The sequence below is a fragment of the Balearica regulorum genome, chromosome 7, assembly GCF_011004875.1.
Source record: "Balearica regulorum gibbericeps isolate bBalReg1 chromosome 7, bBalReg1.pri, whole genome shotgun sequence".
In the NCBI taxonomy this organism is placed as follows: Eukaryota; Metazoa; Chordata; class Aves; order Gruiformes; family Gruidae; genus Balearica; species Balearica regulorum.
This window is the reverse complement of record NC_046190.1, coordinates 11,000,335-11,013,865: the sequence shown is the minus strand read 5'-3', so window position 1 is coordinate 11,013,865 and position 13,531 is coordinate 11,000,335.

Sequence of the window (13,531 nt, the reverse complement as noted above, 5' to 3'; positions counted from 1 at the left end):
ACATGACTATTATTCTGCAACCTCTCATCTGTAGTTTTGGTCCCTTTTCTGGCTTGATTTGGTAACAAAATTTTAGAAATGCTGAGGTCTTTCCAATGCCTTAAGTCAACACAAAGGTCATGGGAAAAACTCTTATACTTGAGTGTAATGCAAAGTGTAGGCTGGCCCAAAGATAGTATCTTTGAATGATAAAGGAAGCAGATTAAACACATGGGACTGTCCAGAGACATTTACACATAGGCCAGGAAATTAATGGGCAATGAATTAATGATACATCTTCAGAAAACGTTTTCTCTGTGCAGAGAACCACTAACAAGATATGTAAGACATACACACTTAGCCACATTTTAGGCACTCAGCTTGGGTGACTAGTGCCCCAAGATACCCAGCTTAGTTGATACAGCAGGACAAACTTCTCCAGACAGCAAGTCAGAGCAGGTGCTGCAGAGATGGCAGTGAGTATTTCTCATTGTGTTAAGGGAGAATTGAATCATAGCAGTTTGATATGTTAAACCTGACTATAAAATCCCTGTATCTGCTTGGTGCAAGCAGTGAGTGAAAGCATATATCTGTGCTATGAGATTCTGAACATATTAAGGCACCCAAGCAGTTACCTCTGGGGCTAAACAAAATGACAACACAATAAAAGCAAACAAAAGGAGAAACAGAAAGAGTAAGGCAAGAGAAAACAAACCAAGATGCTACAAATGTAAACACGTCTCAGTCCTTCCGCAATGCTCTTCATGTGTATGATTCAACTGCATTGTCCTGTTCATTAAAACCACATGTAGATAACAAACAGCTCAAACAAGTCCAACAGAAACATTCCATGCTTATTCTAAGCTGTGGTATAGAGCACATTTCAGAGATACAGAGAATTAAGGATGGTTTGTGCCAGTGCATTTTAATAGCAATAAAAGCCCCTGCAGCCTACAGTATGGTGTAATTAACAGAGAATTAACAAGAGATAGACATTAAAGATCTATACCTAATTTTCCTTCAAGTCACTGTACTTCTGTAAAAGAATCTGAAAAGACACAGTTCTAACCTGTGTATGAATGGTTTTAACCTCTGTGAGATTTCATCCTGATGGAGATTTCCTCCTCATTTTGTATTCCTTATAAATTTCTGGGCTTTAGCCAGGATCAGAACCAAGAAGGAGACATTGCAACTCAGAAGGTATTTCTGTCTGGGAACACAGACATGGGAAATGTCATGAGAAAGTATATTGTGAAATTGCTGGACAGGTTTTGGGAACTTGAAAGGTGAGGGTAGCCTCAACAAAGCTTCACATTGGTGCCTGAAGGTATTCAGCAATGAAATCTCGCATCTGAATAATGCTTTATATTTTGACAGTGTTCTACGGATATTCATTATAGATAATTAGAAAATGGACTTTTACCAGAAAAAAAAAATAAATCAAGATCTCCTAAATTGCAAAACATTCATCTGAGCTTCTGATGAAAAAATATTGGTGAAAATTTAAACCACTATTTTTTTCAAGCAAAACATACTAAGCTATTTTGATTCTACATTTCTTGGCTCTTTGCATCATACTAGGCTGATTCACTCAACCAGGTTCCCAAATCTTAGCTCTGCGCAGACTGTGCTTTGGAAAAACAAGATCCATCTGGTAGATGCAGACAACACCGCCACAAAAAGGATTAACTCACATGATATTTTTGTCACGTTCATTCCTAATCTTAGGAAGAACCCAGAACTTCAGTCATGATAAGAAAAAAGGTTTCCATTTTCACGGAAAGTTAAGCGTCCACTTGACAGGTAGCACTAAGGTTCTCCAGAGCTTGTAGCCACTCTTCATAACCAACCTAGGGAGACAGACTCAACAGCTAGTTGTTGCACCAGACTCGTGACTTCATCTGTTCAGAAGCCAAACAAGGACAAAGCACTATTACATTGTTGAACAAGTGAGCAAACAACCCGAGGGTTCCCTCACTATTAGTTTCAATACAGATTGAGTTTGCACTTGATAATGGATAAAAAATAAGTCAGGCATGTGGATTTGGTAGCTGTGAAACCTCTAACTCGCTGTACGCTGCATGGCCTTTCCACATACAAAGAATAGCCTGACCAAAAACCAGTTCTTACTTGCTGATCTGAAGAAAAGCCACCACTACTATCAGAAGTACTGTTAAGTTGACACACATGTAAAAGATGTGCATTTCATACAGTAAAAGTAGGGGGATGCATGCAGCAAGTATAGCAGTACAATGCACTGTGTTCAAAATAACCAGCAGCTTCTAGCTGAGCACCCGAAGATAACTGCATCTGAATTTAGTGGTCACCTGGTGTCTGCAACACCTTTGGGGACAAACAGAAGGTTTGATTTCTCCAAGTCTGTATGCTTGTGTGATAAAAACAAGCTGAGAGAATGTTACTTTGTCAAAGATTTTGCTATTCAAACGTGATGCATGTAATTAAGGCCATTTGCGTCAAACTTCCACATCCTCAAGACTCCAGATAGAAATGTATACATCTGTCGCAACCTGACATGTTCAATGAAAGAAGAAATACAAGGTTGAAATCTTTTCACTGTGGTTATTTTTAACTAGAGAATAAGTCAAAATACAAAGGAAGGAGACAAGAAATGAAAGCATGCAGGGACTGTCAAGAGTATGTCAAAGTTGCAATGTCAATGATAAAAAAAATCAGCAAAAGGCTTTTTAATTTCATATTCTTCATCTTCAAGTCTCAACAGCTGTAATAATAATTCTTGAACATTATACATATATAGAAAAGCTAAAGATTAATGATCTTTATATATAAAAACTCAAGGAAAAGCTCACTCATAACTTTCCATGAATGGCAACAGTCCCTGGAGTAGATATTTAGTGATGAGAATTATTGGGAAGACTTAACAAATCTGGGCCTGTTGCCTTGGCTTCAGATTTCAGGGACCAGATTATGCCCTGTTGCAAATAGTCTTTTAGCCCACTGGTGTTTTATTAGACTGGAAATAAAGAGGGCTTTTGGCTAATGGTATCATGTAGCTCTGCTGTATGACTGCTTTGCTTTCAAAATTTCCTTGACTTGAGGGTAATTTCAGTTAAACAGCAGTTGCCCAGGCTGTTGAGGAAATCCATATAGCTGCTTTAGAGCTGTTTGAGATGCCATATTACTACTACTTAAAAATAATGCCAGTAGTTGCAAGAGCAAATGTCCTCTTCTGAAGGTAACATTCTGCTTTACAGTTAGGGAATGTTCCAAACTGCAGGCATTCAGCTGGGACTACAAAACCGGTTTAAACAGGGTTAAACCCTTAAATTCTCTTGTCATCCAGTGGAATCAATTATTGCATTAATTTTAGTAGAACAAAAAAAACTGCAGAGGATCAAAAGATTTGGATCAAATACCTCATCCTTTAAGCAAGGTTGAATACTTTGAGTTGAAACCTTGGTCAGCTTAGTTCCATGGCAAGTGCTTCTTTTAATAGCCTTCTGTTTAAAGCAACAGAAAAAGCATCCCTGGCAAACTAAAAAAAAACCCCAAACAAAAAAAACCCCGAAAAAACAAACACACACACCCCCCAAATAACCCCAAAGCCCCCAAAACCCTAACAAAACACAAGATAGTTGAAACATTTAAAACTTAAAGTAATAAGGAAAGCTTTTATTTAACTCTAGCTGTTCTTCCCTTTCTCTTTGGATATCATCGAATCATAGAATGGTTTGGGTTGGAAGGACCTTAAAGATCATCTAGTTCCAATCCCCCTGCTATGGGCACGGACACCCTCCACTAGAATATAGAGAAGTTTTTGTGATGCTGACCCTTCTTTGATTGTCTTTTCTGTTGGTAATGAAGGTGGCATTAATTGTCCTCTTTCAAGACAATGTTAGCCAAAATGAGCTGCTGAAGTTGCTGCTGTTGATCGCTCTTCTAAGTACAAGTATGTTTTCTTGGAGACATAATAAGACAAATACCCAGAGACTGAGGAAGAAAGAACAGCAAAGATAAATGTGCTGCTTCTGTTTCCACAGACTGTTGCATAAAGTGTTTATGTCAGTGAGAAAGGGGTTCAATACATATCCTCATCAGCTGCCTAGAGCTGGGTAAACATACATCGATGACAGGCTGTTTAAGACATATTTGCCTTTCTGGTTGCAGGCTGAGAGCAGCACAGCCGAAGACACGCTTTTTTGGCCAAACTAGATTCTTTTCTTTAGTAAAAGGCAAAGAAGGAAGAAAGGAAACAGACTCAAGAACAGAAAGAGCACACACTCAGAGGTGTGCAGCAGTGGGAAGATAAGTTATCCTCCAGGTGAGAAATATTAAACTTTTTTGTGGCACACTGTGGTCAGGGTTTCTCTGAAGGTCAGAGAAATAACGGCTGAGCAATACTCTGGTGGATGATGTGGTCTCAAAAGCTTACATGGAGGGCAGAAAAGGTAGAGAAGATTATTTATATCTGCCCATTTGTTCTGTTGGTTTCAGCATCAAATTAAAGTATCTCAGAAGTGATGTTTTCTCCATCCTCCACCCAGTTTACATTTCTTTCTGATGTCTCATTTTAGTTCAGGGATTGCCATTTGTTTACCAGCAAGACCTAAGCCAAGTGGTAAGATGGTACCAGCAGATTTAATGCTTGATTATGTCCATCTTTCCATCTTCAATTTTAAGCTAACTTTATAAATAATTTGCAATTGTACTTTTTAAATATTGTTCAACATAAAGTGTTAAGTCTGTGCTCCACATCCAACCTTGACAACAGACACATTTCCTTTTGAAACTTTTACAGGAAGCTTTTACTTTTTAATTCTCGTTTCTTTCTTTACATTGTCGTTATGCTAAAAAATAAAGCCTAAGTGATGCAATGCATTTAATCTGCACAATTGCAGTTATTGATTTAGCATCCAAAAAGAATTCATCACCATATTTATATCCTTTCCTCCATTAAGTTAACTAGTCTTCCACAACCATAATCTCTAGAGACAAGCCTATATGAAGAAATATATTCGCTGTTAATTCCGTACAGAAAAATCAATGTATTTCCCATTATCAATGGGAATATATCAATGTGTTAAATTATATATCAATGTGTTAAAATTATATATCAACGTGTTAAAGTTCACCTTACTCAAATTGAGACAAAATCCCGTTCTTTTATATGCCACAATAGTATTTTATGTTGCCGAGAACAGAAGCTGAATGGTACCTGAACCAGGCAGAGATTAAATGTTCTCTCAGCACCCACAGCAGTTCTGTTCTTAAAATCCTCTGCCATCCTTTCTGACTTATTGGGAAACATCTGTGGTACGATGATCTACTGCTGGAGTACTTCATCCCATCCATCAGGAGCACTATAGCACAAAGTTCAGAAATACACATTTCATCCACCATAACAATACCTGGACATGTCAGTGGAGACACAAGCACAAATGACTTTTGATAATATTGGAAGGGTCTCCAGGACTGTCATGGCATTCATGGCCGCTTTGCTGTACTGAAAAACATGATAGCCTCTTGATTACATTTCCGTTTATGAGTTTAGCAGGCTAATTTATGGAACCTATGTTTGAGAATAATTCGACTAAGGGTTTTTTTAGTACTGCTGATGTTGTATTAGATATAAAGGATACTACATGGACTTATTCTAAACTCTAAGCAAGGAAAATAATTTTTCTTTATTTCAATTAAGGAACCAGTTCTCTACAATCATATTTCAGACATCTGGGCTGTCCAGAGATTTTTCTCTTTCTCATGTCAGCTTTCTGAAGTACTAATGCAGGCTTCCCTACACTCCAACACCCAGATTTTGCTGCCATGAGTTCCAAGAGGTTCAAAAGTGTGTACAAGGTGGGATCGCAACTGCCCACACTTAGATTAAAGCCATCACAAAAACTGCAGCCTGAGTCGTCTAGTGATGGCAGTACTCAAGTACTTTGCTAAATATTCAGTCTCATTAGACTTGTTGTCTTCAGGCCTATCTCTCTTCCTGCCTTTTGTCCTTCTTTCCCAGAAGCCCTTATGTAGGATGTCAAAACAAGCAGTACTCAAGTGGGAGACAAATGTTTGATTGTGTGATATTAAAGTGAGTTTCAGGTAAGACTAAACTATCCCTCAATGCCCCAGAATGCATCTCAATTCACCTAAGGAAAAATCTTACATGAAAATGAAATAGTAACCTAAATCTGCAGAGAGCTGCTAAATCACTTCCATATTACAGCAGCTGATATTATTGTCTTTAGAAAAGCTCCACAAAGGCCTTCAGACAAGTATGAGGAAAGTAAGCTGAGACATAAACATTAGGTTATTTGTGCAGAAGGCCAAGGTCATGTTAAAGTGTTTTCCTATTTTTCTGTTTTTCATGTTTTTTGAAAAATCAATATTCCTCTCAGACATGTTATATTGTACCTTGCATTGCATAGCGGTAGCTTTGCACTGCATGTCCCTGACACTCTTTGAAGCTGCTGGAGGCTTGGATAGAATTCAAAATAATGACAGATTCTGCTAAAAAGACTGAATTAGAAACTTCAAACCAGATCTACTTTCTTCAGTTGAAAGCACTGGACTTATTCCTTTCATATTTTTTCTTCAGGGCTAGGGTCAGGCCTTTAGGAGGACAACAGATTGGACCAATTGAGGCATCATGTTCACACTAGGCAATAGCAAGTGAGCTGATTGCTGCGGTGGAGTTGAACATTTGAGAGATCGGACTGACCTTGTGAAGAGAGAGTGACTCACATCATTGGAAAAGAGAGTGGTTCTTACCAAGACCAAGAGTAGTCTTGCTGTATGCATGACAGCAAAAAAGGGAAAACATTTTCTCAGCCAAAGAAAACTTACTAGATTTTGAAACTTCATTTCATATAAAGACACAAGAGAAAGGACATGACAAATTCCAGAAACTGAAAATCCCTCAAAAACTAGATCGAGTTTTGCCTAATTTCATAGCTTGTTTTCCCTTTCACTAGACATGAAGCTATTTCTGCAAATAAAAAGAAATTTTAAAACAAAAAGCAAAGCAAAAAGTACTTCCAGCATGTAAGAAAATCTTTGGTTGTTTAGTGTGTCAAATTCAAGCTTTGGATCATTTCCACATCAGCTTATTGAAAGAATTGACACATAAAATTGAAGGCAAAGTGTCTCAAGATCGGCTGTAATTTTGTTGCTTTTCACCTGAAAGCCACAATGGAGTGAATATATATTGACAGACAGGTCAATCAGAGAATGAGTGCTGATGTTGACGTCACTGTGAGAAAGGCTGATGCAAATCTACCAGACTGTTCTGCAGCCCAACATGTATGACGATGTGCAGAGATGCTCTCTAGTCTCCTGTATACCAGGCATCTACTAACTGGTTGCCTGTGCTGGAAAGGGACTCAGTGACATAAGTAGATCCAATTCCAGAGTTATACAGCAAAAGTTATCAAATTAATTTTCAAATGGAATATGTGTTGACCTCAGCTCTTTCCTGGAGCAGGTTAAATTTCAACAAAACCAGCATTTTCCAATATACAAATATCCTCAAATCCTGCTCAACTGTCATTTAAACCTCTCAGATACTACTGTCCTTTGAAGCTACATTCATTTGCTTTATCTAGGCATTGTGCCATGTCTTCATCAACTCAGTCTCAGTTGATTCATCTTTCTTATTACACGGGAAAGTGAGCCTGAAGAACAAGAAAGAGATCTAAAACAGGATAGTACCTTATTAATTAAAAAGGGACATCAACAGATCAGAAGGCAAAAGAATTTTATTGCAGTCTCTGCAGCAGTGAAATACAAATGACTAAAGCACGTGTATAAATTTTAGCTCTGATTTTCTGTTCTAGCAATCAGCCTATGATTTAACCTTCTAGTCAGAGCTCTTGGCAGTTATGTTCTACCCTGACTTGTGTAATACCCTGACTGAGGACATGGGAGATAAGTGTCCTATAATGGCTCGGTACACAATTACACCTACTGCAAGCACAGCTGACAGCACTGTGACTGAATTTGTTGTGGAAACCCATTCTCTGTTATCAATTATTCAGAATTTTGGCCACCATTTCGAAGTGAAGTTTTACACATTATGTCTTTCTGTCTGGCCATCCAAGACTGACAGACTGTGGGTAATTTCAACCAAAATGATTCTTTTATCATTGCTGAAGTCATGGTGAAGGAAGAATACATCACACTGGTTTGATTGTAAAGAATTCTGGTCTTCATTTCTCTGAACACTGACTTTTTCCACACACTCTGGAGAAGCCATTTACTTTTGGGAACAGAATAAACTCTTGCCAATGTCTTTTGCCATTCCTGTGAAAAAACTGTGCAAATTTAATCAAATTATAAGACTGCAAAAATGCAATTTACACAACACGTTCTCTAGAAACTCCATAATGCATTACTCTAACCCCCAAAGATTTCATCCAGAGCATAATGCTCTAGTCCAGTCTCACTGGGACATGCTGAAATCTAATGCTCCAACAATTCTGTGGAGATTGCTTTTAAAAACAAGTTATGAAAGACAGGGCACATTTATTTTAATAACACAAATTTTGTATGAACTCCAAATTGGCAGGAATTAATTTACTGGGGGAAGTTGTTTATAAAATTTGTAAGTATTCCTGATGATACTGTGTTTTTTGCTGTTTTGGAAATTAGCAAAAAAAAAAAAAAGATACTGTCAAGAAAAAACAGATAAGGGTGGGCTGAAACAATCCATTGCAACAACAAATGAAACTGCACATGCATTGCAGAAGAAGTTCATGAGAAAGGGTGACAAGCCCTGTGACCCATAGTCATTGGACTGGCACCTCTATGTAGCAAAATTAAGGCACTCTACTGGGAAATGTTAAGATGAATGCTAAAATATAGAGGAACCAACAGCATTAACAGACCCAAGCTGATATATTAAAGATTCCACCTTCATTTGTCCTCTCCTTTGGGACTGGTAAAATGACATAGTTGCAGTTTCTCCATACATCTGTTCACTTGGCTTATCTGGTAAGTGTGTTCAAGCTCGGCTATGAACCCCGTAGACATATACTTGTATGGTGTCTTTTGCTTCGGAATCAGATCTTAAATAAATCAACCTGATCAAATTGAATTCAAGTGAACCTTTCAGCAGCTATGAGTGCTAACCAGATGTGTTCACACAGTGTTTTAGGCAAACAGCAAAGACACATGGAGAAGAAAAATGATTTGGGGCCAATTTGAAGGGAACAAAACGAAGGGCATGCATGCAGTGGAGATGACATCTCTCCAAAATCCTTAAAGGCATCCAAGATTTTCACATCTCTGTTCATTGTCTGAAAGAAATCAGTTGTGAGTCAACCATGGGAGAGAAAGATTTGCTAGCTGGCTTCTATAGAACACTTGCTGAAAGCTCAAGAACAAACCATGTCATTCTGCAGGAACACTGGGACTGCTTGCCCAAGTAAGTGGCAAACTACTGAAATGAAATGCAAAAAGAAAGCACTCAAGAAGTTGAGGGAGAAGAGACAGGCAACAGGAATGTGAAAGCACTACTTTGGCAGGGCTGAAAAGAAGCCCAAAGCCCAACTGGATGAAAAGCTAACGAAGGACATCCAGAGCAGTAAGAAAGGGCTTCAACAGATACGATAGACTCAAAAGAACTTCTGGGAAAAGTTGGGTCTGCTGCTGAATGGAGAGAAGGCATAGTGATGGATGACATGGGAAAAGGTGAAATGGTCATTGCCTTTCTTGCCTCAGTATTCACAGGCACAACCTGCTCCTGTACTTAAATAGCAACACAGCCTAGAAAGAGGGAGACAGCCATCAGTGGGTGAGCAACATGCTAGAGGTGCTGGCATGCTCTGCTGCACTGAATAATCACAATGTAGATTGCTGACCCTGGCCCAAATTAGTGGCATTTTTTTGTGTCTGTAGTAGTTACTTCTGTAGGCAATTTTACCCACAAGAACAGGAAAAGTGGAAAAGGATAAAGCAACCCACAAGCATTAGGTATACTGAGCTGTTCAAGTCTTATTCCTGTATGTGGCATTCTCAGTGGGGATGGGGCATTTGTGTGCCCAGCCTGAGGGGCTGGGATAGCACAGCTGCAGTGCCGTGTGCATGAAGAAATGTTTGTCTCTTACTTGCTCCCCTGTCCCTCCTGCTCACAACTCCCTCCTTTCCAAAATTAACATTTGAATTGAAAGTTCAAAAGGTGTCAGGGCTAACAGGGGTTACTCATGCAAATCAAAGGCCAAAGAAACACCTAGCAATCTGCTCAGAGACATAATGTCTGCATTAATAAAAAAGCCAGTCAAAACCCAATGATTAAGTCATTAGTTATGAAAGCTCTTCATGTTCTGTCGACTTCTTTTCTGTGCTTGGAGAGCAATGTGCTACTCTGAATCATAATGATGTAAAAAAATCCATTCAGAAATCCAGAGTTTCATTTTAATTTGGCATCTGCAATGACTAAGCTAGCAGTATATTTCCTAAAGACACAACACATCAGTTCTGCTCTTTCACCTTAAAAAACTCACTACTGAAACATCCTGTGTACCCATTCAAACTCCAGATGTTAACGGACCCTCGAGTTATTTTGGTAGGAAGCTGGTAGGAAAAGTGTAATCAGAGATGTTTTCTCTAGAGGAAAGAGGGAAGGAAAGCTTCTTTCCTGAGGAGTGAAAGCTCTGGGCAGGATGATGGGAATGGTAATTTGCTGTTTGGCAGCTGATCGTATGAAAAGTTCTAGGTAGAAGCAAGAAGACTTTCTGACCTACAATTTTCTCCTTGGACAAGAACGCTTTCACTACAAGACGAGACAATGTTTAAGTCCAATCCTACCTTACTGTAAGCTTAATTGTAAAAACATTTTTCTAAGTGGACTTCCCTGGGTCACAAATGTGCCCAATTTTCCCATGCTGTTGGCTTTGTATCCTTCCTGCTGTTTGGTTTGATAATTGTCAGCTTTACATAGTCAGTTCTACCACAGCCATCACTGTGGGCTGGATGCTCAGCTGGTGTAAGTCTGTATAGAGCTAGGACTGTCAACACAAATAGACTGATTAGGCTTATGCTAATCCCTAGACAACTTTATTCTTTACAATCCAAAAGTTCTACCCTTTCTGTGCTTGGTGTTTCAGGACAAAACTTGCTCTCCTAACTAGTTAGCTTGAAGAAATTGCCAGATTGATATATGGTTATGCTTCACATTCTTGTTCATTAAAAGTCTGGAAATAACTCTCATAAGATGTAGAAATACACAGTTATCAGATACAATTTAAAAGATACTTCAGAAAACAAGGCATATGGCATGTTAACCAAAAGATGACTTTATAGCAGGCAGAGGAATCAGTGATGGAGAGATTTGCTAAGAGAACTTTAATCCCACAATTCACCCCAGCTAGCACACAGCTAAGAGGTTGCTGCTATTTAACATGAGAGACTGCACATCCCTCAGAGTCTCACCCAGGCACCATCCAGCCCTGAAAGTGATGCACTTCACTGTAGACAGCAGTAAAAGGTAGATATAGCCAAGCAATTATTGTAATTTGTGTAGCAGAAGCACTCTAACTGGGGTTGCAGAGAGCTCACCATGAGCTGCTCCGTGGGGTAAATAATTCTGCCTTCCTAACTGAGCTTACCACCTACCCTTGGAAACAGTGCTGTAACCACAGCAAGTGGGAGCATGGCTCATTTGATAAGTGCAAGTGAAATATTCCTTAATCATGGTAAGAAAGCAGAAGACTCAAAGATGTTTCAGCAGGAGAATTGCCAGCTCCACATGATCAAGAATCACACATGAACTCCTTGCTGATGACTTTCTATCTCACATCCTGTCATCCAGGGTCAAGTGCATTACCTTCAACACGATGGGAATTTTACAAATAATGTTCCTGCAGCAATTTTTCAGTCACTGTCATTTATACCAGATGATTACTGTGTTGAAAGATCCTATTTCCAAACCAAACTAATCTATTTAAAATTAACAAAGAGATGAACAATAGACAAAATATTCTGAAAGAGATCTGTTTTCAAGAAGAGCATTTCACAGTCTGCCACAAAGACTTCAGATGATCTTTAAATAATGAGCCAATAAAGATACAAATTGATATTCACATTATCCCCAAGAGTACAGAAATGACATTAATGCTAAGAATGTTTTATTGTATTTTGTTTATAAACTGGAAGGTCTCTGTGTATCTACATTGTAAGCAAAGGCGAGTGTATAAACAGTCAGCTGCCAGGCGAGACTCAGCAACACTTCTTGCTAACAAGTTGTATTTGGAATAACAGAAACTACTTGCACTGAATCCTTTCCCCTCGTATCGAGCTTCCCACTTTTTAACATACAAACAGACCAATAGCAAAAGAAAAATATTCTAATTATCTTGACCAAGTGTGCTCACATACTCAAACAAAATTCTTGTGTGAATTTATTCTTCATAGCGAAGGAAGACCTGTTGAAATGGATTTTGGACAGCACCTCAGTAAGGTTCATTATTTCCTCCCCTCAGCAGCAATCTTGCTGAAGGGTAGCAAAAGTAACAGTCTTTAAAATGATAGTGAGAGGTATGTAGTTGGGTTGTGATGGAGAAAGATGCCCCTAATTTTGGCTCAGCACACAATAATAATCCTTTCCAGACTGCACTCAGAGAGTTCAGACAATCTAAATTTGGAAAATCTCTGTCCCTAAGATGGAAGATGACTCCAAATTCCAGAGCAAAAGGGCACCAGAAGCTGAGCCTAGAGGATCATTTGCAGGGGACAGGCAACCTAGCCACAGACAGAGCATCAGAGAGAGGTTAGAAACATTTCGGTCAGAGACGTGCAAGATTGCTGCTAAACTGTTTTGTACCTAATACCTCTCCCAAACCCAGCTGCACAGAACTTGTGTCAAGTGAGTTGGAGAATGGTCAAAATTCATTGCGAGAATTCACAAGAACAAAAATTCCCTAATGTAGAATTAGTTTAGAGGGTGCCTAGGCTTTGTTTTCCTTAGAGCTGAGCTACTCTAAACAGAAACTAACTTAAATTTTAGAGTTACTGATCATCCAGTGATAGACTATGAGCTGAGTTTAAAAAAAAAAAAAAAAAAGTTGTTGCATATGATTTGTTAAACCAGTTGTAAATATATCTGAAATGAGATCTTGAATATACAGTTTCTGGGGCTGTCTGAAGAGTCCAGTGATAATAATTTTTGTGGACTTTTTATTTGAAGCCAGTCAGAATATTTTAATTTATTTTTTTTTTCTTAAAGCTGCAGTTCTTGGAACCAGCCAACTATGAAATATTTTCATTATCTGGTAAAAAATAAATTCCACTTTCCAGGGCTGTGAAGGATAAATTTAAAAAAAAAAAATATCAAAAAGATACAGGAAATAGCCCAAAACATAAATGTAAAATAATGCATATATTTAAAAAAATCAAAACCACAAAAAATAAACCAAAAATGAACTCCAAACAAAAACACTTGTATATTTTTAAGTTCAACTCATGATTATTATTTATGCTTGGTAACACTACTTTACTCAATTAAATAAACCAGTCATCCCTTTTACAGCCCTGTTCTGAGGTTGGGTTTTTTTGAAAGCAAAATGAAAATCTGGGG